Here is a 24277-nt window from a genome sequence, read left to right on the forward strand (position 1 = left end):
CTTTTTCATTATAGCATCTCTATTTTCTACTGGTGTTCCACATTTCACCAGGTTTTGGGCTTTAATCCACATTAGTTATAAAGGATGAGAATTCTTGCCTATGCTGTTTTCAGAAATCACACAATGTGGTGTTGACCGACACTAGTTTTGAAAATTGTTTTCTGTTCTTACAAGTCAAAAGGAAGGTGATTATTTCTCATTTGAAAGCAGGCTATGTGTACAATATTGCAAAGAATGTGTGAACTCTAACCATTTCACACATGAGCAATGCTGAATAAAAGGTATGTAAAAAATGTGAGAAATGGTCAGAAAGTTTTAGGCTATTTGTGATCACTGAAACAGTGCGTCACTACTCAGGAGAAAAGCTCGTAGTAGACATCTGAGGCTTCCAGGCTCTTTTCAAGCATACCCTCCCCCTTGATCTGAGCGTGTCCATGTCAGTCAGTCAAGTCAGGTAATGGGTGCGTTTACAAATGAAAGGTGGCTAATTGTAGGCCGTTGAATTGTTCATTTCAAACCACACAGCCTTGTGGCTGTCCTCTCTGCATGGTAGCAGGAGTAAGAAAACTCTGGATATTCTAGTCTTAAAACATGGCATGGCCTCTCACTTTTACACTGACAGCCATCTTAAACCAGACAAACAGATCAATGGTGTTTTAAAATCGTGTTATCATCTTCATCTTTTATCCAAAGTGAAAGCGTTTCTATCTTTTAATCTTTCTGAGCTAGTTTTCGGGCTGTTTTTGATGGCCGATTTTGCCTCTTTCCGACCTCGGACGGCAAACATTTGATCTTCGTGAGATTTCCCTGTCCACTCATCATAGGCTAGCAGCCGCTGCTGCAAATTGGTTGTTTGTCCCTCCAGTGCTGCTCACTCTGGTTATTGTTGCAGAGACTAACCGGGTATTGCTGCAGGGTACACTCTTCATCGAGCCCCCGGATCCGTTAGGCTGATGCTGCAGGCTGCATAACTAGTCGGGGATTCCTTCGCCTCACTCGCAGCCCCGGAATTGTGGGTTATACACAGCGGCGTGATAACCCGCCGCCTGACGCCAAGCTGTAGAGGATAAAGCTGGTCGGTGAAAACTCCGTGATACGAGGTCGTCTGATTCGAGCTGTGGAGTGACCGTGCAGCGCTGGATCACGTCTGCTGGGACCGCTGCTGCTTTGCTTAGCTTTGCTTTGTTCCGTTGTATTTTGCTTTGCTTTGCTGGTGTGGCTGCTCTTTGCTCGGCACGGTCACTGAAGAGGATCTTTGTCAGGAGGACGTGTCGGCTAAGTTTTGTTTTTTTCCAGGACTGACGGCTGCTCTGTGTACGCTGACGCCGTCAGCTGTTTAGCAAGAAGGAGCCTTTCATATTGACTATTAGCCGAGCTGGTGTGCACGTGTGTGCGTGCCCGTTTTAGAATAGACGTCATTCTCTTTATTTTCTTTTATCAAGTTTGTGCTTGTTTGTCTTATCTAGCGTGTTTATAATTCTGTTTTCTTTCCTTTATCAGGTGCTGAGCCCCTTGGTGGTGGATCGGTGTCCCTAGTGGAGGTTTCCCTCTAAGTGTGTTGTGTGGATTTGAGTTGGTGTGGTTTGTTCACCCTCACTTGTGGTGTCCCTGGGATCCCCTTTTTCGTTTGTTTTGGACCCTTCCCAACCAAGTAGGTCTCAGCCCTGATTTACCCTTTTAGTCTTATTGGTTATTTTAACGGATATTGCTTTGTTTAATAAATTCATTGGTTTATTGGAAGTGCTGTCTCTGCCTCCTGCATTGTGAACCTGGGTACCTGGTGGTAAGAATTACCACCGGGGTTCATTTCCTCGGGTGGAAGCCCCGGGGTGGCGCTGTCCAACCCTTGCACGACCCCTTAACGCCACATTCTGGCGTTGTCGGCAGGATTTGCAATTTGAGAGGGGAGACGCATTTCCGTTTTGTTGTTTGGGTTTTTTTTTTTTTTTCTCCCATGTTTAGTTTTTATGTGAGTTATGTTTTAACTTGTGTGTTTTGTGTTTTTTTAGTCAAAGCAAAGCAGCAGCTGGTTCCTTGGATCTGACGAGTCTGCAGGCAAACTCACCCACCATTTGCTCTGCCCTTGGGTGCACGGTAGGCCGAATAGCAATATTTATCGCTTTAGTAATAGAGGAGGAATTACAGGGTCTTCGGGACTTAGTTACACAACTACAGGCTGAGAATGAGAGACTGCGACAGGAATCGGATGCATCCAGGCCCGGTCCTTTTACTGCAGCTCCAATCCCTACTCCCTCCATTACTCCCCCTACTGCCAGTGCCCCTTTAACAGAGAGACTGATTTTTGTACCCCGGGATAGGAAATGCCCCACTTTTAGAGGTAACTCAGGTATAGGATTAGCAGAGTGGCTGGAAGAAGTGCAGGTTTGTATGAGAGCCCGTCACCTGTCTGCCTCAGACCAGGCCTTCTTTTTATTTGACCATTTAGAGGGTGAAGCACGTGAAGAGATTAAGTACCGTTCCAGTGAGGAACGTGCAGAACCAGCTAAGATTATTGGGGTTTTGCAGGAGCTATATGGCTGCGCAGGGTCATATGTATCATTACAAGAGGCCTTTTTCTCCCGACGGCAACACGAGGGAGAGACTCTGCTTGAATTTTCACTTGCCCTAATGGGTCTCATGGCATCGGTGAGGCAGTGTGCACCTGGTGGTATGCCTAATGCTGAAGTCTTGTTACGTGACCAGTTCATAGAGCATGTGCTGGATGGGGCTTTGCATCGTGAACTGAAGCAGTTTGTACGAGGGCAGCCTGCCGTCACCTTGCGGGAGGTGCGGAGTGAGGCAATCCGGTGGGAACGAGAGGGTTTGCCGGGGGCTGGGAGGGGTCGTAGTCACTCTGTTCCGTCCCTTTTCGGAACCCAGTGTGTGGTTCAAGGTAGCGGCCAGAGAGAAAAGGACTCCCCAGATGCTTCTTCGCTGCAGGAGTTGAGGGAAATGCTTAGGTTACAGCAAGAGCAGTTGAACAAACTGACTCAAAGCCTCTCTCAGCTGCAGGGCCTTCAACGGCCTGCCCGTACCGCTTCCCGTGGTCCAATAATTTGTAGGAGATGCCAGCGGCCAGGTCATCTGGCTAGGGAGTGTGACGGGGCCCGTGTTCCTTCCCTCACGCAGCAGAGCCGGCAATTTCCTCCTGCCCAGGAGCCGGAAAAGCCACAGTTCAGATGGGGCAGTTGTGGGCTCAGGTTTTGTAGATGGCGTGGAAGGATCCAAGCTGATGTCGTCATGTCCGTATATAGATGTGCATATGGGTGGAGTTCCTGTCTCTTGCCTGGTGGATACCGGGTCAATGGTGTCTACCATTACGGAGTCTTATTTTCATCAGCATTTCGAGCCATGGGGTCAAGAGCGATTAAAATCTTGTCACTGGTTACAGCTCAGAGCAGCCAATGGTTTGGCTATACCTTACATTGGCTACCTGGAACTAGATGTGGAGCTTTGTGGTAGATTTATGTCAGGTTGTGGGGTTTTAGTGGTCAGGGACCCCCCTGGTGGGACATCATCACAGGCTCCAGGCGTTCTAGGAATGAACATCATTCGTAAGTGTTATGTGGAGCTGTTTGGGCAACATGGCCTGGCTCTGTTTGATCAGCCACCGGTATCAGAGACCTCTGAAACTGTCCGGCAGGCACTCCAACGTTGTCACCAAGCCAGCATTACAGCGCATAGGGGAGTAGGAAAGGTCAAGGTCCGTGGAAAAGGGGCCTGTCGTATCCCTGGTGGCGTTATGAAGGTGGTGGCAGCTACCTGCTCAGAGCAGTACTCTGGGGGAACAGTGCTGTTCGAGCCCCTAGATTCAGGGCTTCCAGCAGGGCTCCTTGCGGTCCCAGCCCTGGTACCAGTAGTACGTGGCACCACTTACATTCCAATTATGAACATAGGGTCCTCTGATGTACTGCTTTATCCTCGTGCGGTCCCTAGAAGAGGTACAGGTGGTAAGCTTGCCTGCTGGCATCACTGAGGTGCTGCCTCAGGTAGCTACGGTGGCTTTGCAGCTAGTCTCCCCCTCGGTCCAGGAGCAGATAGCCACATTGGAGTTATACCATCTTCCTGCAGAAGTGCAAGATAATGTGAGGGCTCTACTTGGTCAGTACAGCTCCGTTTTTTCAGTCCATGATGGGGATCTGGGTTGCACAGACCTGATCACTCATGAGATTCCTCTTGAGGATGACATTCCGGTGCGGCAGCGCTATCGTCGTATTCCTCCTTCTGAATATGAAGTCGCTAAAGACCATATTAACCAACTGCTTGGGTCGCAAATCATTAGAGAGAGTAGCAGTCCTTATGCCTCTCCCATTGTAATGGTTAAAAAGAAGGATGGTAGTCCGCGGATGTGTGTCGATTATAGGCTGCTGAATAGTAAAACCAGAAAGGATGCACTTCCATTACCTCGTATTGATGAGTCTCTGGATGCTTTGACGGGTGCGTGTTGGTTCTCCACCATGGACCTGACTAGTGGGTACAACCAGGTTCCAGTGGCCAGTGCTGATCGTCCCAAGACAGCTTCTTGTACCCCTTTTGGCCTTTTTGAGTGGAACCGCATGCCATTTGGGCTTTGTAACGCTCCAAGCACATTTAAGAGGTTGATGCAGCGGATTTTTGGGGACCAGCAGTGCCAGTCCCTGCTGTTGTACCTCGATGACATCGTGGTTTTCTCTTCTACATCAGATCAACATTTGGAGAGATTGCGTGTGGTGTTGGAGCGTTTACAGCGTGAAGGGCTTAAAGTGAAGCTCAATAAGTGCGCCTTCTTTCAGCAGGAGGTACGCTACTTGGGTCATGTCATTTCTGACCAGGGTGTGTCTACTGACCCCGACAAGATTGAGGCAGTTGCTCGCTGGCCGCTCCCTGCTACACTTCCAGAGTTGCGCTCCTTTCTTGGTTTTGCTAGCTACTATCGCCGTTTTGTGGAGGGCTTTGCAAAGCTGGCCGCACCGCTGCATAGACTGGTGGCAGAGTTGGCAGGTCGTCCTTCCACACATGCAGAAAAGACTGTTTCCAGTCATTGGACGGGTGAGTGCCAACGTAGTTTCGAGGCACTGAAAGACAAACTTTGCTCCGCACCAGTCCTGGCCTATGCTGATTTTACGCTGCCATTTATTTTGGAGGTGGATGCCAGCTATGGAGGCCTTGGCACTGTGCTATCCCAAGAGCAAAATGGTAAGGTTAGACCTATTGTTTATGCTAGCCGTGGGCTGAGGCCCACAGAGCTTAATATGCATAATTATAGCTCTATGAAATTGGAGTTCTTGGCCCTTAAGTGGGCAATGACGGAAAAATTCTGCGAATACCTGCTGGGCCATAGGTGTGTGGTCTATACAGACAACAACCCGCTGCGACATTTGACCTCTGCTAAGCTTGGGGCTACTGAGCAACGTTGGGCGGCCCAACTAGCCTCCTTCGACTTTGAGTTGAAGTATCGCTCAGGCAGTAGCAACAAAAATGCGGATGCCCTTTCTCGTCAGCACCCCCCAGAGCCCCAGGACATGCAAGCCCTAGTCAGTGGCACATCACTTCCTGAACCCCTGCAGTAGGTCTTGCGTGCTGATGAGGATGCTATTCAAGCGGCAGTGGCAGCCTTGCCCCACCACCCACCATCAGATGTGGTCACGCTCCAACTTGCGGACCCTGTTATTCAGGAGGTTTTGGTTTTTTGGAGGCGGAAACAGCGCCCTAATAAGGAGGAACGGAAGCAGGTGTCTCAGTTGGCCTTGGTCTTGTTGCGGCAATGGGACCGGTTGGTTGAGAAAAATGGGGTGCTGTATCGCCAGGTCTTCTGGCCTGATGGGGCAGAAGTCAGGCTTCAGCTGTTGTTGCCGGCTGCTCTAAAAACTGCTGTGATGACCGAAGTGCACCAGGGGCATGGCCATCAGGGGATTGAGAAGACCTTAGAGCTCCTTCGACAGCGGTGCTATTGGCCAGGTATGTCCGTGGAAGTGGCCCAGTGGTACCAGGCATGCAAACGGTGCCAAATGGCTAAGGATAATCAGCCGGTTGCCCACAGCCCACGAACATTATTTATTTATTTATTTTATTTTATTTTTTAACTTGTCCTGTCCAGCATCATAGCAAGCAAAATGATAATATGGTTGCTGTATCGTGATGAAGAAATTTGCTCTGCCAAGGGAAGGCCTATGGGTAAGGCTCCTCTTGATAATGTGATTAATTTATTTATTTATTTACTTTGAATCATGGAATCTATGTAATCTTGCTGGACCTGATCGGAGGGGACAGAAAAAGATGGAAAATAGCAAAAAGAGCAAAAGGGAAAGAAGAAAGGAGACAAAAAGATCACAGACATTTAGATATATGTGAGTCCAGTGACTTAAGCCAACTGGAGGATGGTTTAGTGGGTATCACTGAAAACAGGTAGTTTACTTTAGATAGAACCATCATTTTAACTGTGGCAACCCTCCCCATGAGTGATATGGGTAAGCGCCTCCACCGTGAGAGATCATCCTCTATTGTTTTAAGTAGCTGGACATAATTTAGTTTTGTTAGTTCTGATAACCTGGGGGAAATGTTTATGCCTAGATATCTAATGTTTCCAGACTGTATTGTAGTATTGGGTGTGTTTTGTAGGTCACAGTTGATGGGCATAATAATAGTCTTAGACCAGTTAATAGAGTAGTCAGATATTGATGAGAATGTGTTAATAAGTGTGATTGTCTGGGGGAGAGACGTCGGTGAGTTCTGGAGGAAAAGTAATACGTCATCAGCATAAAGACTTATCTTGTGTTCTATATTTTTGGCATGGATTCCTTAAATCTCTTTATTTTGTCTTATGGCAGCAGCTAGGGGTTCAATAAAAATAGCAAAGAGTGATGGAGAAAGTGGGCAGCCCTGTCTGGTGCCTCTCTGCAAACAGAAGCTTGGAGAGGTTTGATCATTGGTCTTCACACATGCATTTGGGTTGTTATATAATATCTTTATCCAATCTATGAAAAATTTCCAGTTTACTCGGTCAAACGCTTTTTCTGCGTCTAAAGAAATTACTGTGGATTCCAGATTATGTAGAGTAGAATAATCTATGATGTTAATTAATCTACGCATGTTAGTAGAGGAATGTCTACCTTTAATAAAGCCTGTTTGGTCAGGATGTATTATTAGAGGGGTTATTTTTTCTATTCTTCTGGCCAAAGCTTTGCTAATTATTTTGAGATCTACATTTATTAATGAAATTGGACGGTAACTGGATGGAAGTGTCGGGTCTTTACCTGGTTTTAATAGTAGAGTAATATTGGCTAGGTTCATATTTGAAGGTATTTTTTTGTTTTTCCTTTATTTCTAATATCATATTGTAGAAAGTGGGTGCCAGCATTGTCCAGAATTCTTTGTAGAATTCTGCTGGGTAACCATCTGAACCTGGAGCTTTATTGTTGGGCATATGCTGGAGAGCTTCATGGAGTTCGCCGACTGAAAGGGGGGAATCCAAGACCATTTTATCTTCATGTTTTAATTGTGGAAGATTAATGTTACTAAGAAATTTATCAATATTGTCATCTGTTGTAGTTAGTTGTGATGTATATAATGTTTTATAGAATTCTTTGAAAGTGTTATTTATCTTGTCAGGGTCGTGGCTGATGTTTCCTTCTGGATCTCTGACAGAGGAGATGGTTGTTTTCTCCTTATTTGTTTTTAACTGATTAGCCAGGAACCTTCCAGATTTGTTGCCATGCTCAAAATTCTCCAAGCGAAGTCTTTGCACCAAGAACTGCGTCTTTTTATCTATTATTTCATTAAATTCAAGTTTAGCTTTCCTTATAGCATTTAGTGTGTGTTCTTCTGGGGAGACATGGTAAGCTCCTCTAAGGATTTAATTCTGAGTTCTAACTCTGAAATTCTCAAAGTTTCCTTCTTTTTGTTATGAGAAGAAAAGGAAATTATTTTCCCTCTCATTACTGCTTTCCCGCTTCCCAAAGAACACACGCTGAAGTTTCTGGCAAGTCGTTGTTTTCTAGATATAAGGACCATTCTCTTTTAAAGTAGCTGATAAACTCAGGATCTTTAAGTAATGATGTATTAAATCTCCAGTTTCTAGTTGCTGGTTTATTGCTCTTACTTCTCAGAGTGAATGATACTGGTGCGTGATCACTAATGCTAATAGGATGGATTCTGATTTCTGACATGTCATTCATCAGCGAGCTGCTAGTTAAGAAATAATCTAATCTAGAATAGGAATGGTGGACTGAAGAGAAGAAGGTGTATTCTCTTAGTGTGGGATGGTGAGAGCGCCAAGCATCACAGAGACCAAAATCCTTCATGTTTTACAGTTTCTGAGGATTTCCAGACTCGATGAGCTCCTGTGGTACTTTGTTTGTCCAGTATAATGTTAAAATCACCTCCTATAATTAATCTGTTATCTGAGTGACCATAGAGGCGAAGAGGGAGTGAAAGAAGGAGGATCATCTACATTTGGACCAGATATATTTGCGATACATAACTTAACATTTTTAATAGAAAATGTAACTATTATAAATCTGCCTTCTGGATCTATGATTGTATTATCTATGTCAAAATTTAACCTTCTATTAATAAGAGTTGCTGCTCCTCTCTGCCTAGAATTATAACAAGCTGAATACACGTGTGGAAACTGGGTTGTTGAGAGAAGATCTATTGTTGAGTTTGCTAAATGAGTCTCTTGGAGTAATATTATATCCCACGAACATTAAAGCAGCGCCACATTTTTATTTTAAAATATGTAAAACACACATCCACACGCGCTCCCCTGCACTGCTTTGAAATAAACAAAACACAGGACCCTTTGCAGTACATCAAAGTTATGTGTAGAAGTGAAAACTAAAGCAAACCCCTCTTTGTTTACACAGCTGTATCTGCAGCACGTTTATAAAAGCAAGTTGGAGAAAAGCTCTTCGCTTCCTACCTGACACCATGAAAAAACATTAACGGTAGCAGAGGCCCGGGACATCATCATGCATTCCGAAACAGAGGGCAGTCATCACAATGGACATGACCGCTAAGAGTGACTGACTCCGCCAAGTTGAGGTCTACCGGGGGTTGCCTCATCATCCACTAGCTCCTGTGACTGAGGTGAAGAAAAATGCCAGCGGTGAAGAAGCCACAGAAAACTTGTCTTGGAGGTCTAAAAGTGTCTACATCCAGTGGTCACCGAGAAATTCCAACTGCGGTCAAGCCAGCCGCCTCTCGCTTATCCGTGGTCAAACCAGTGTATTCATGGCACTGCAGTGGAATCCTCCGGGCACAGGTGAGCTTCAAACCATGATCAGAATCTGCGTGGATGAGCAGCTCTGTATAACGGCACTGCAGTTTTAGGCAGTACATGCCAAAGAAGCCTGCCAGGTATGGCCTGAAAATGTGGGTAGCCTGTGATACTGGCTGGTCATTGGAATGTAGTCTAACAGATCTCTGAGGAGCCTCTGGGAAACCTGGTTACTGGCTTTGGAGAAAATGCCGAAATAGTGTATTCTTGGAATTCCAAAATTGTTTGTAAGCTGATCAAAGGAAGCAAAGTTATTATTAATAAACAAATCTTTAAATGATTTTATACCCACAGCTTGCCAGTCCTTAAAGGCTCAATCCGAAGATGGAGGGAAGATGTAGCCAGATACAAAAGGGGTGAGAAGGGAAAAACTGGGTCCACACTCTGAGGGATTGTCATACCGTTGGGTTAGTTCTTGAGTGGGGTATAGAGAGAGGGTACGAGGCACCTAGAAAGGCTACTAGAGGGGTATGTTGAGATGAACGGGCATCCATCATCAACCAGGATGAAGGGCTGGTCTGTCTACCATTAGTCCAGTGCAACAAAGGCCTGATGTTAACTGTCCAATAGTAAAGGCGACAATTGGGTAGTCCTGGTCTGCCATTTGGCTTAGACTTCTGTAAGTGTACTCTAGAAACCCGGGGGCGTCTACCCTTCCATATATAGCAGCAAATTGTCTAGAGCATCAAAGAAGGACTTTGGAATGAAAACTGGAACTGATTGGAAAAGGTAAAGGAGTTTAGGGAGAATGTTCATTTTCACAGTCTTAACCTGTCCAGCTAAAGTGATAGATGGAAGTGACCATTTTGATCTGATTTAGAAGTGACATGAAGTTTTCTTTAAACACTAATTTATGCTTCCTTGTTACAGTAACTCCCAGGTAAGTAAAGCTTTTGCTCACAAGTTTAAAAGGGAAAAGAGAAAAATCTAAGTGAAGGGCTTTATCATTTAAAGGAAATAGTTGACTTTTGTGTAAATTTAGTTTGTAACCTGAATATCTACCAAAATCAGAGAGCAGCGATAATATGGAAGGAAGAGTGGTACAAGGATCTGAAATGAAAAGGAGTAAATTGTCAGCATATAACGCCAGCTTGGGTTCAGTGTGGTCTCTCTGTATACTGAAGATAGTTGGATTATTACAGAGTAAAACTGCAAGAGGTTCAATAGCAATATCAAATAATAAGAAGAATAAGAGAAGTTTTATCCACGATCTAAAATTGGGACCAAAGCCAAATTTCTCTAAAGCTCCAAAGGTCAAAGGCTTTTTCCTTATCGAGGGAGAGGATGCATTCTGGCACAGCATTCAGGGAGGTGTATACGATATTGTATAAACAACGTATGTTGAAGAAAGAGTGACGGTTTTTAATTTACTCTGTTTGGTCCTCGCAGATAATTGAAGGTAGGTGCTTCTCCAATCTGTGGGCTAAAATTTTGGCTAGGATTTTAAAATCAACAGCCAATAAGGAAATTGGCCTATAAGTTGAACATTCTTTTAGATCCTTGTCTTTCTTTGGAGTAAGAGTTATAGAGGCCTCATACCACAAAGGACGTAGTTTACCTCTATTAAATGAGTCCAGTAGGACAGCATGTAAATGAGGTATAAGCAGAGTGGCAAAGGACTTAAAGAAAATTCCACTGGGAAACCGTCTTTGCCAGGGGATTTTCCTGATTGCAAGGAGGAGCTTGTGAGATAGGGTATCCAGCATCTTTTTTGTATCCTCAGTGAGACTAGGTAAGGTGAGCCCATCGAAAATTGTTCCATTGCTGAATTATCAGAAAAATCAGATGCAGGGTTGAATAATAATTTTTAAATGTTGTGTTTATTATCCCTTGATCTAATGTGATGCCCCTAGCCGAATTAATCTCATTTATTGACTCCTTTGACTTTAACTGATTAGCTAACAACTTTCCGGCCTTGTCTCCATGTACATAAAAATTCCCTTTGGTTCTTAAAAGTTGTCGCTCTATTACATAAGTTGAAAGAAGGTCAAATTGGATCTGGAGTTCAACTTGTTTTTTTGTAAATTTCAGAATTCTTGGTGATGGGCATATAGGTGGTCTAATTCTTTCATTTTCTGTGATAATTCCAATCTTAGAGTTTTTCTTTTTCATGCTGGTTGTGTAGGAGATAATTTGGCCTTGTATATAAGCCTTCATGGTATCCCAGATAATCAGACTGGAAACATCTGGTGTGGTTTTTGTTGAAAAGTAGAAGGTTATCTGTTCTTTCATGAATTCCAAAAAGTTTGAATCTGACATTACATTAAATGGCCAGCTGCGATCCGTCTTCACAGAGTCAGAGGAGAAGGTTAATAACAGTGGCGCATGATCTGAAATAATAATGCTTCCATATTCACAGGAAGTGACTGATGCAGCCAGCTGTCTATCGAGTAAAAACAAGTCTATTTGCAAAAATGAGTGGTGTGCCTGTGAAAAGAATGAATACTCTCTCATATTTGGATGAAGTAATCCAGATTTCCAGGATACCCAGTTCATCAGAAACGGACAAGTGAGGCAGATCTACTAAGAGAGGCTGGTATAGGTGAAGAATGATCTAAGACCGGGTCCAGCCAGCAATGAGAGAGTGTGAACTCAGGTCAGGCAGCTGAGAGAAGAAATGCTCAAAAGGACTTGGGCTGTCAGTGTTAGGGTCATAAAATTGGCTAATATCACATTGGTGTATAATAGCTTTCCTGAGACAATGACAAAGCGGCCATACTTGTCTGATGTTATGTCCTGAGCTTTGTGTTATGGCTAATAAGAACTGAAACTCCGCTGGCTTTGGCCTCAAACGATGAGTGAAAGTGCTGTCCTGTCCATCCCGTCATGAGCCTGGAATTATCAGAAGCACGAATGTGTGTCTCTTGTAGGAAAACAATTGATGCATTTTTCTGTCTCATATGTGCAAACACTTTCCTTGGCTTAACAGGGGGTTAAGACCCTTCACATTTCAGCTAAGAATGTTCAGTGGGTTACTCATTAAAAAAAAAAAAGAAGTTGGACAAATAATTAAAGTCAGTATAGAAATACTTTATTAATCCCTTTGGAGAGTCCTCAGGGAAATTTGGGGAGCAACTGTGCCGGACTTTTACCAGAAGAAGAGAAATGAATGCCAGAAACAAGAGCAGTAAATAGAAAAAAAAAGGTCAGATTTGAGACCCTTACCCAAAAAACAAAACAGCTGTCCACGAACCTGACAGCAAACTTCTCCCTAGAAAACTCTCTCTCTTACAAAACTACACTTCCACATTCTAAGTTCCTACCAGGCGCCATTACTTCAGTAAATGGATGGAAAGAATAAAACATTAAACACTATGAATGAAAGAAAAAAAAATGACATAAAGCAAGATGAAGTAAGCAAGCACAGAACAAAGGAGGTGCTATCGTTATTAACATGGCCATCTTTTTCTAATTTTTTGTCTTGGGTAGGATTTTAATTAATGTACTGTTCTGTCTGTGTGTTGAGCCGGTGCGTGAACACAGATTAAACAGTAAGCCAGGAATGCAAGCGTCTTTCTCCTTTATTTCCTTGTCTTTACAGGGTTGACGTGAAAAAAGCAAGTAAAACTGTAAGAACAAACAGAAGAGAACTTATTCTAAGATCGGTAAATACAGCTCAGCTAAGCCGCTAACAGGAAGCTACGTTTAGCCTAGCATTCCCTAACACTTAGCACACATTTAAGACAGAATAAACTGAACAAATTAATCGTTTGCGTGTATGGCAAAGATATGAATTAGCGAAAGTAAAACTAAATAACACACTTACAGACGTTGTTGTCTTGGAGAAAGATGAAGAAAAACAAACTTTGAACTCCTTATAACACAGCGGAGATAACTACCTAGCAGATATCGCTAGCGGATACCATAAACTCACGGGAATACCACAAAGACTCGCGGAACTAAAGCAACATCAAACATAACTGCAGCAAGAACAAGTCTTCTTTTCTACTAACAAACATTATATAACGTAAAGACACCACATTGTAAACATCTTACATAATATATATGACATTTAAAACAATTTAATCAGCCTGAGGGCAGAACAATAAAAGTAGTGTATGAGAGAAAATGTAGCGTTGAAGCTGTATTAGTGACAGATTATAGTAGCTACTAAGCCTGAGCACCTGCTACTGACTGATATGTGACCAAAATGTAAAGAACAGAACAGTTTATCCACGAAAATGGATAGCACAGTCTTACGATGAACGAGGTTAGGATGGAAAAGTCTTGATAAATGTGCCTCCTCTACTGAGTGCAGCCACTTCTACCCGGTGGTGAGGGTGATGCGAAGCCTCACTGGGAAGAGGAGCGAAGGTCTCAGTCCTTTGTTGTAAAGCTCACCCATCACCTCCCTATCTTCTGTTCTTTGGCTTGACACCTCGGGGCTGTAATCCTCCACTACCCTGATCTGTTGGCCGCGATACTAAAGCGCCCCTCTCCGCTGGGCTTCCCTGATGAGCAGCTCCTTAATATGGTAGCGATGCAGCTGGATAATGATGGGCCGTGGCCTCTGACCCGGCTTGGATTTTGCGGCTAAAGAGCTGTGGGCTCTGTCAAGCTCCGGAGGAGCTGGAAGAATGTCTTTGCCATTCACACAGGGCACCAGCGAAAAACTCCGTTAGGTGTCCAGCCTCTGTGGATTCTGCAAGCCCAAGGATATGCAGGTTGTTCCGTTTGCTGCGGTTCTCCAGGTCAACCACTTTGACTGATAGCTTAGCATTGCTATCCCGCAGGGTGGAACAAAGCTCCTCCAGCTTGTCTACACGCTGGCTCAGCTCATCGGCTGCCAGCTTTAAAAGAAGCCAGGTGCTGCTCGTGGTCCTCAACAGTGTCTCGTACCTGGTCAAACTTTGTCTCCATGGCGTTGAAGGAAGTTTTAAACTCTGGTGGCTAGCGAGTTGCAGTGCTCTCCCAGTAGTTTGGAGATAGCTTTGAGCATGAGACCAGAAGGAGAGTCTTCCTTTTTAGAGCTTTTACAACCCTTCGAGCTCATTTCAGCTTACTCGCAGTTTAACTATGAGTAAATATCAGTATGGCTTTGCTAAAGATTATGGCTTGAAATAAAATGAGTGTTTTAAAGTATAATATGTAATGGAGCCACTTTCGACCTACTACTATGTCATCCGATCACCCATAACTCACCACTAAAAAAAAAGCTAAATACTTTACAAATTTTTCCATATCCATGGGAATTAGCAGTTTAAAATTAGCAGTTCAACAGATGTGTGTGTGACTTTACTAAATGTGCATTATTATAAACCCAGACTTTTATAAAAGAGTTTTCAGGGACTCCTCCATCTCCCCACTGCAGTCTGGACCCATTTTACATTTTACAGGTCACCATTTCTGATAGCCATTGGGTCACGTTTAGCTTTTAGAGATTTTGGAAAACAAAAGTCTGGGTGAAATGCCGTTGCTACGGTAACTGAACGAGCTTGGAGTATGAGTGTGAGAATGGAGCAGGTGGTGCCTTCAGCATCACAGGTAGGCTTTATTTCCCTTTCTTTATATTGTTTTTTTTCCATTTAGCCTTGCAAAAAGAAGACTTTAAAGTTAATCATAAAGTTCATCCAGAAGCTTCAGAGGAAACGTTTCGGTTTGTAGCAGCAGAGGAACACCTCAACCTGTGGGACCTTAGAGAGACGGGCTTGTTTCTAATCACCATCATTAGAAACAAGCTTGTCTCTCTAAGATCCCACAGGTTGTGGTGTTCTCGTCTGTCTCGTCGGAGCAGCAGGAACCATAGTCCATAGAAACCCCCGTTCATCCAAATGGGACTATCGCCGCCTACTGGAGGAACTGGAAACAGCTTACAGCCCTTTGTTGGATTACAAAGCGGCTGTGGCAGTGGAGCTAAGGCAAAGAGTGTGTAAATCTGGTGAGCCTCCTCATGTTTTCCGGGATGATATTTACGGGAAAGTAGCTGTAGCTTATGGGGATTGGTCAGAGGTTGAACAGGACGCTATAGCAGTTGAAGTTTTTACAAATGGACTGGGCGATGCAGAATTAGTTCAAAGACCAAGAAAAGCGTCCAGCCACACTAGCCCAAGCTTATGAAATAGCCAACTGCCATGAAACTACAAGGAAGGCTACGTCATACGTCACCTGCGTCATGCAGCCAGGGGGCCGCAACCTCACCGAAGCTGACCCTGGGCTGCTGTTGTCAGCGAGAGGGACAGAAATGAGATTGTAACTGCCACCTCACAAGCAGCTAGCCCCTCACCTGATCCTTCTGCCCCACGGATGTTTGTAAAAGTGCAAAAGCAGCTGCAGAACTCTAAAGAGGGTGACATTTGCTGCCATAACTGTGGTGGTTGGGGTCTTAAACAGCACCAGTGTTCATCTCCAAAGGTAAATATGAAGGGTTTTTACTCAAGGACCACCTTGCGAAACCCCACAACTCACCATGCTCCACCTAGAAGTCCAAAACAGTGAAATGAGCATCCATATGCGCATGTATGGGATGGAGGTATGTGCAATCTTGGACAGTGGAGCAAAGAGGACCGTGCTGCCCCTTCGGCATTACAATGGCATTCACCAGAATAGTGCCACTTTGCTCAGAGTGGGACCAGGAGATGTACCGGTGCTGAATGAGACCAACATGTCTGTGAGTATAAACAATTGCAAAGTTGAAGTAGACTTCCTGGTAGCTGACATAGTGGGCAATAAGATGCTGCTTGGCCATCCTCGGGGAGGAAGTGTCCCACTTTCACCCAGAGACTGCACAAAGGTCACACGCTGTGAGAGTAGCCAGAAATGTAGTGGTTGAACCTGGACAGGAGTACCTGGTTGGGGGCAATGTGTGTTAGAACCAAGCTGGTCAGGGAGACATGATGCTTAATCTCACAAAAGGGTTTGTTGAAAAGCACAAAATACTGATGGTCAGGGTCCTCGTCAGTACGCAGCCCACAAATGTTGTCCCACTGTGCCTCTTTAACCCTGCCAACAAGGCTGTCACCATAAAAGAAGGTGCCGTTGCAGGCCTTCTTCAGCCAGCTGAAGCTCTGCCCCTGCTCAGCATTCCCACTTCTCAGCCAGCTCCCCTGCAGTCCCAGAGTATCTCCAAGAACTCTACGTCCAGAGTTCCACATACAATAATGTGGATGAAAAGCTTAAACTGTCTAACCTGTTGTGTGTCTATGAAAGTGTCTTTTCTAGGGGACCTGGTGACCTAGGACGGACTGGTCTGTTGAAACATGACATAGTGACCCGGCCTGGAGCTCGCTTGTCAGATGGCTGGAGAAAAGCAGCATCACACCGACCAGTTGATCAGCGAGAGCCTCCAGAGCCACCTTGCCACCCCCAGCCACAGCAGCTGGGCCTCACCAATTGTCATGGTGTGTAGGAAAGATGGTACAGGGCACCATCACCATCACATACACACGTGGACAAAACTTGTTGGTACCCTTCGGTTAATGAAAGAAAAACTCACAATGGTCACAGAAATAACTTGAATCTGACTAAAGTAATAATAAATAAAAATTCTTTGAAATTTAACCAATGAAAGTCAGACGTTGCTTTTCAACCATGTTTCAACAGAATTATTTAAAAAATAAACTCACGAAACAGGTCTGGACAGAAATGATAGTACCTATAACTTAATATTTTGTTGCACAACCTTTTGAGGCAACCACTGCAATCCAACCATTCCTGTAACTGTCAATGGGACTTCTGCACCTTATATAAGCAAACTCCAGTTGTCTCAAGTTTGAAGGGAGCCTTTTCCAGACGCCATGTTTCAGCTCCTTCCAAAGATGCTCAGTAGGATTTAGGTCAGGGCTCATAGAAGCCACTTTAGAATAGTCCATGTTTTCCTCTTAGCCATTATTGGTGTTTTTAGCTGTGTTTTGGGTCTTTGTTGTAAGACCCATGACCTGCGACTGAGACCAAGCTTTCTGACACTGGCAGCACATTTCTCTCTAGAATCCTTGATAGTCTTGAGATTTCATTGTACCTGCACAGATTCAAGACACCCTGTACCAGATGCAGCAAAGCAGCCCAGAACATAACAGAGCCTCCTCCATGTTCCACAGTAGGGACGGTGTTCTTTTCTTCGTATGCTTCATTTTTCCAGCTGGAAACATAGAGATGATGTGTCTTGGTAAAAAGTTCCATCTGTGTCTCATCTGTCCATAGGACCTTCTCCCAGAAGCTTTGTGGCTTGTCAACATGTAGCTTGTCTTTTTTATGGTTTGTTTTTAACAATGGTTCCTCCTTGGTTGTCTCCCATTAAGTCCACTTTGGCTCAAACAAGGACGGATGCTGCGATCTGACACTGATGTTCCTTCAGCTTGAAGTTCACCTTTAATCTCTTTAGAAGTTTTTCTGGGCTCTTTTGTTATCGTTCGTATTATCCGTCTCTTTGATTTGTCATCAGTTTTCCTCCTGCGGCCACGTCCAGGGAGGTTGGCTACAGTCCCATGGATCTTACATTTCTGAATAATATGTGCAGCTGTAGCCACAGGAACATCAAGCTGCTTGGAGATGGTCTTATAACCTTTACCTTTAACATGCTGGTCTATAATTTTCTTTCTAACCTCCTGAGACAATTATGCCCTTCGGCTCATGCAATGCGCCGGCGACATTCCAGCATCTGATGGACCGCATACTGGCTGCCATGCAATGAGAGACCTGCCTGGTCTACGTAGACAGCGTTGTGCTGGCCAAGAATGTGCCCGAAATGCTGCATTGGCTGAGCCAAGCGTTCCAGAGACTTAAACAAGCGAACCTCAAGCTGAAACCAACAAAATGCTGTTGTTCCATCACCAAGTTGCCTTTTTAGATCACATTGTGTCTGAGCATGGCGTTGCTACCTTTCCTGATGAGTTCCATAAAGTCCAAGCTTGGTCTCCTCCCACGTCCGTTCAGGAGGTCAGACGTTTCATAGGCCTTATCTCTTATTGCAGATTTGTGAAGGACTTTGCCTCCATTGCGGAACCATTACATAATCTGACAAAGAAAAATGCACGTTTCCAGTGGCATGCTTAACATCAAGCTGCCTTTGACACACTCAAGCACTGCCTCGCCACAGCTCCTGTTTTAGACTAACCACTGGACCATAGTGAAATGATCCTCGATACTGATGATGAGTTTGAAATAATCTACCGCCCAGGACTCTTGCACACTAACGCTGACAACCTTTCTAGCAGCCTGTGCTGCCAGTCCTGTCTGTGCAAGCTGCAGGATCCCTCCTCCCAACAGAGACCCACAAGTCACCAAGCCGTGCAGTGTAATTCCGATTCGGACACCAGCCCCCAGTCGCTGAGTCCAGTGGGGGTAAACAATCTGACAGGTACAGACACACCAAAACTAACAAACTGTCCATGTGGCAAATACAAATGAGGCCATGCTGTTTTCTGGCTGGACTGTGGAGGAGCTGCGTCAGGCCCAAGCTGTAGACCCAGATATTGCACCAATCAGAGCTTGGTTAGAGGCTGACAGTGACCGCCTCCCTGGACCACAGTCTCTCCACACAGCCCAGCCACCAAAACATATTGGAGTCAATGGAAAATACTGTCAGAGATGGAGTTCTGTTCCGTCATTTTTACTGTTTGGATGACACTCAGTTCTATACTCAAACTGTTCTGCCACACAACATGCAACCCGATGTTATGCGGCAAATGCATGAGGGGCCAGTGGGTGGACATTTTGGTATCAAACAAACGGTGGCTAGACTCCAAACCAGATATTACTGGTACCACATGAGAGAGGATGTGCCAGACTTGTACTGACTGTGACTACAACCCCAGAGTATGTGCAGCAAATACGTGAGGGGTTGAAACTAGCCCATGACATCACTCGAGAAACCCTGGGTGAATCAGTCACCCGGGCTAAAAGACAATATGACAAGAATGCCTGCCACACTCAATATAGCGTCAGCGACGGAGTGTGGTACCTCTTTAAAGGAACGCATCATGTCAAACACAAAGTTAGGAAGTTCCTCCCCTCCTATGAAGGACCCTCCTTTATGATGGGGCAGTTGGATGACCTGGTCTATCGGATCCAAAAAAAGCCCTCGGGCTAAGGCTAAAGTCGTCCACCATGACCAACTTAAGCTGTACCACAGCCAAGAATCTCTGGACAACAGCTGGGTCCTGGATCGGACCCAGGAGTGGAGGCCCTCAGAGATCTCGCTACCTTAGGTGAAGCTCTTTGTTACAGCACACATAAAATTAGATGTTTGATATGTGTGATGAGGACTTATGAGGATTTAAAACATGAATGAGAATAAGAAAATAATTCATTTAGAAGGTATTTAGTGTATTGTATAACTTGATTTTTATGTACACATTGTTGTGCAGAAGGTTGCAAAACTGGAGTATTTGATACTGAGCAAAAACTAATAATGCAAATAAATCACTTTCTTTGCAAATCTTTAACTTATACCAAGCCGCAATCATCATAACATAAATTATCCAGTTATCATAAAATATATTGAAAATGTATTTATTTTTATATTATTAGATCATAAAATGGTGGTGCACCATGACCAAAGCGCAGCAATGTAGAGGTTGAAATGGTTAGAAATTCATATATCATTGATATGGATGACTGGTTTGAAGAATAAAAAAGAAAAAATATATATAAATAAAAATATTTTTTTTACTGTTTTTACACACATTTTTGTGTGTTAGGATATTTTTAAAGGGTTACTAAAGGGTTAAGTCGGATCATTTACTGTTACTTGCTATATAAAATGGCAGAAACGGCACATTTGTTAGTTGGCCTACAGTAGAAAAGCTCCGGTGCAGCAGTTTTCAGTTATTACTCTCCACAGAAGTCATACCAGGAGGCGACCGTGTGCTTCTTTCAGACATGTTTTCTGGGAGCTTTCCCTCAAGTTTCATCACTTATCTCAGCTGATTTGTCGGTGGGGGTGGGGGTCCTCCTTCTAGTCAGACAAAACAGACCAAAGTAATAACAGTTTCTCATCGTGATTTCATCACTAGAACCGCAAGAATATCTCTGATAATAATTTCCAATCAATACGTCGCCCACCTCCCTTAATAAAAGTGTAATTAAACACTGTTACAGCGCGGGATCTTCCTCGTAAACTGCAAAAACCGTTAGCCTAGAAATAAGATACAAACACTAGATTTAAGAGAAAATTACTTGATATTAGTTCAATTATCTGTCCATGCAGTAAGTAAATTTTACTTGGTAAGAAATCCTGAAATAAGACTTTAAAATCTAGAAATAAGCAGTTCCACACAAGTATCAAATAGGGTAAAAATAGGCTTATAATGCTAACTTTGAGATAATATTACTTAAAATAGAATGTTATATAGCCTAATAATAAGGTCAATATGCCAATTGTAAGCAAATAATTGCCATTTAAGATGTTTTACATTCTTAATTGCAGTTCATTCAGACAATAAAGCAAGAAAAACATCAGTAATTTATGCTGATTTTACTCACTTTTAGTACAGATTGTGAATTTATATCTTAATACAAGTTGATCCATATTGAAATAAGACCTAAAAAACCTGAAACTCATGCTTATTCTAAGAACACAAACCTTGAAATATTCTTCCAAAATAAAGACCAGGGTGCTCATTTATAAAACTCTGCGTAGGATTCCTACTAAAAATGGACGTCCGCCAAGAATCCAGAGTTTGCGTAAGCAACAAAATATTCTGATTTATAAAACCGTGCTTGCGCACAGGTGCAAGCAATTTTCCCTTTATAAATCACACTCTGCCTGAAAGCTTGCGCAAGTGAATTCTGCTGCTAGCCCGCCCCCTACACGCCCACATTCTACTATAAATGGTCAATGCAAAGCACCTCATGGACATTTCTGCATATAAATGAACCAGCTGATCTCTGCTATTTAAACCTAAATCATGGCAACCGAAAAGACGAGGAAGCGTAATTTTACGGAGAACGGAGGTGGAAGGTACTTGTTGGTGAGGTGGAGGCTCGCAAAAACATATTATTTGGCGGCCTCGGTAGTGGCATCAGCAACAAACGGAAAACAGAAGAGTGGCAACACGTTGTTGCAGCTGTCAATAGTGTGGGGGGTGACGGAGAGGTCCGTGCCAGACATTAAAAAAAAGTGGTCGGATCTCAAGGTGGAGGCAAAGAGGAGGATGGCACGCCACCGCCAGGGAATGTGTGCCACAGGCGGGGGTCCTGCCACACCAAACCCCCACGCCGCTGGAGCTGAAAATAGCCTCCATTCTTGGGCCCGCAAGCATCTACGGCATAGTGCCAGAGAATGAGGGGGACACAGACCAGGCGGACGCCACAGCAGAGACCGGTAAATTATTGTTTATTTAATTTAACAGCCATGTAAAAAGCAGCGAATAACATTTTTTATTTATCTCCAGTCACTCTACAGATGGAGGCAGTGGGTGAGGAGATCCCCGGTACATCCACAGAGGAGATGGTCAGACCCACCACGAGTGCGCCCCGGGCGCACAGGCACAGCTGGAGGTGGCCGCGTGCTGACAGATGCGGTCCTCCAAACACAAAGGGACACCATCGACGCTGTGAAGGAAATTCGTGATGAATTACATCAAATCCGTCATGTAATTAGCGGAATGTGTGCTGTACTGTCTGAAATTTCCACGTCATTAAAAGAACTTGTTAAAAAATGAGATTTGCCTACTGTATTCCTTTCACAAACGCTGCATGACTTGCTGACGTAGCCTGGCTCCCTGTTGGTGGTCTTCATGCCGGGGAGGGGGCTGTGCGTCAGGATCCTCATGGTGAATGGGAGGGAGGCCAGGTGGGAGGGGAACACCATTCCTCAGTGCCACGTTGTGCAGGACACCACACGACATGATGATCCTGCACACCTTATTGGGCTGGTAGAGAAAGTCTCCCCCCCCGACGCATCAAGACACCGCCACCGGTTTTTAAGGAGGCCGATGGCTCGCTCCACAACAGAGCGCGCACGAACGTGGACGGAATTGAAGCGCGCCTCCTCTGCGCTTTGCGGGTTCGCAAAAGGCAGTGAGGAGCCAGCGTCTCAGGGGATAGCCACTGTCACCTGCAGGTTATGGAGATTAATTCAGAACAGAGACTTTGTTGAGATTTCCACAGTGTATGTTGATACTTACCGAGAAGCCACCCATCCCGCGAAGCACCTGCCTGCAGTCTATTCCCTACACTGCTGTGTGCCAGGATGAATGAATCATGGGTTGACCCAGGCCACCGTGCCACTAAATTTGTCAGAAGCAAGTTTGAGTCGGAAATGACTTGCAAGTTAACTGAATGCACATTTTTTCGGTTAACGTAGACAAACTCATTCTGACTTGGAGCCCTTATAGCAACGTGAGTGCAGTCAATCGCGCCGATTACATTTGGGAAACCGGTTGATGCTGCAAATTGCCTTTTAATGTTGGCCTGTTCCCCTACAGTGTATGGAAACTTTATGTATCGACTGCTCATTTTTATAATGCCATCCAAAACGGCAGGCATTACATTACTCAGCGATGGCTGAGATATTCCAGACCTAAAATGGAATGTAACAACTTATTGAAACCCACTGAGTGTTGGGCTGGAACATGTCAGCTTAGATTAAATTAAAATTACCTGTCGGCTATTCCCGCTGGAAAGAGCCGGTTGCCAGAATCCCGAGAGTTGTCAGCACCTGCATATGCGCGGGTATGGCATGGTTCCGGCGGGTTGATCGCTCCAACACTGGGCCCAACTCAGCACATAGATTTAAGAGCACTGCTCTAGGAATCTAAATCGGCATATCAGCCAGTCATCATCGTTGGCCAGGAAATCTTGATGGTCTCTAAAAACTCTCTCCATCCTGATCCTGCCGTTTGCGTAATCTTCAAGGAGTGCCAGCGCATCCATTGTGAAGTTCTGCATTACGCACGCTCGTAATTCACCTATTTATGTTTACTCAGTAATTACACTCATTACTACACACCTTGTCACAATTAGGCTTCTGTGAACAAATGAGTGCATTTGCTTTACGATCAAAACAAGTAAGACCATACTGCACTGACAACATTAAATTCCTATGGGGTGCCTATAAGTCGGCTACAGGTATGATTTCAGGAACGCATCTATATTTCAGGCTTCTGTGTTTATGATTCTATGGCACTAGTGTCGGATATGATGGCATGATGGCATGATGGCATGCATGAATGAAGGTGAAGTTCATCACCTCACCAGCAGCACCGCCAGTTTCCCGTCTCCAAAATGTTCGTAAGCAAGTTTCAGAGTTTACGTACCGGTACGCACATTTTCCCGCCACGTTAGTTTTTATAAATCAGAAACTTTCCGTAGAAAGTCACTTACGCCGCTTTTTGTGCGTAAGCAAGCTTTATAAATGAGCACCCTGGAATGCAAATATGACTTCCATCAACATTTAATTAACTTTACCACAAGGTTGTCCCACATCAGAATCAAAATAAAGCTTTTAAAGCCCTTTATGACCAAAACGAAAAAATTCAAATTTAGCACTGCAAAATTACAGCATTTACATGTGGTTTAAATAATATAATATTATCCAGTGGCAATGGTTTATATTTTCCCAGTTACATTGTAAACAGCATAAAAATTATCTCAAAAATACATAAAATCCTTAATTATTCTCAGATAAAGTACCCACATAAAATTATTCTCTGGGCAATACAATTTAGACCAGCTACATGTGGGGCCCCATGGTGAGCTCTTTCAACAAAACACTGAGCAGAGTTTGTAGTTAGCTTAGCAAGGAACAGGACAAGCTATTAAAATGCAATATACAAACTAAAAGCTCAACTAACATAGTGCTGCTTAGCATTATCTACTTTTCAACAAATGATTTCCATTCAGCCATTTCCTTCTTGGTATGCACTAGTGGCATCTTGATCATGGATGGCATCACCAATTACCTCAGTCTGGATGACAGAGAGGAGCGTTGCAACCGCATTTTGGGTAGGTCAAGTGTAAAGTGTAGTAGTACGCCATCAATACCAACAGTCCTTCACAAAATCCTCCTGGGGGATGGAGCTCACTGGTATGTTTTCCCACTGCGATTAAACTGGTTGTTCCATCAAAAAGTAGCACCGGGGC

At 44.1% G+C, this 24277-nt stretch overlaps 2 long non-coding RNA genes across 2 annotated transcripts; both read left to right on the top strand.

Annotated features, from left to right (window-relative positions):
* The first annotated feature begins 12706 nt into the window (after positions 1-12706).
* LOC121650457 lies at positions 12707-21133 on the top strand. The gene is made up of 3 exons (XR_006012279.1): positions 12707-12716; positions 16324-16331; positions 20800-21133. It is a non-coding gene; the product is annotated as an uncharacterized LOC121650457 (long non-coding RNA).
* A 272-nt stretch (positions 21134-21405) lies between these two features.
* Positions 21406-21843, top strand: LOC121650327. Its single transcript, XR_006012240.1, has 2 exons — positions 21406-21515; positions 21586-21843. It is a non-coding gene; the product is annotated as an uncharacterized LOC121650327 (long non-coding RNA).
* Positions 21844-24277: the final 2434 nt, after the last annotated feature.

The sequence above is a fragment of the Melanotaenia boesemani genome, chromosome 2 (assembly GCF_017639745.1).
Source record: "Melanotaenia boesemani isolate fMelBoe1 chromosome 2, fMelBoe1.pri, whole genome shotgun sequence".
Classification (NCBI taxonomy): Eukaryota; Metazoa; Chordata; class Actinopteri; order Atheriniformes; family Melanotaeniidae; genus Melanotaenia; species Melanotaenia boesemani.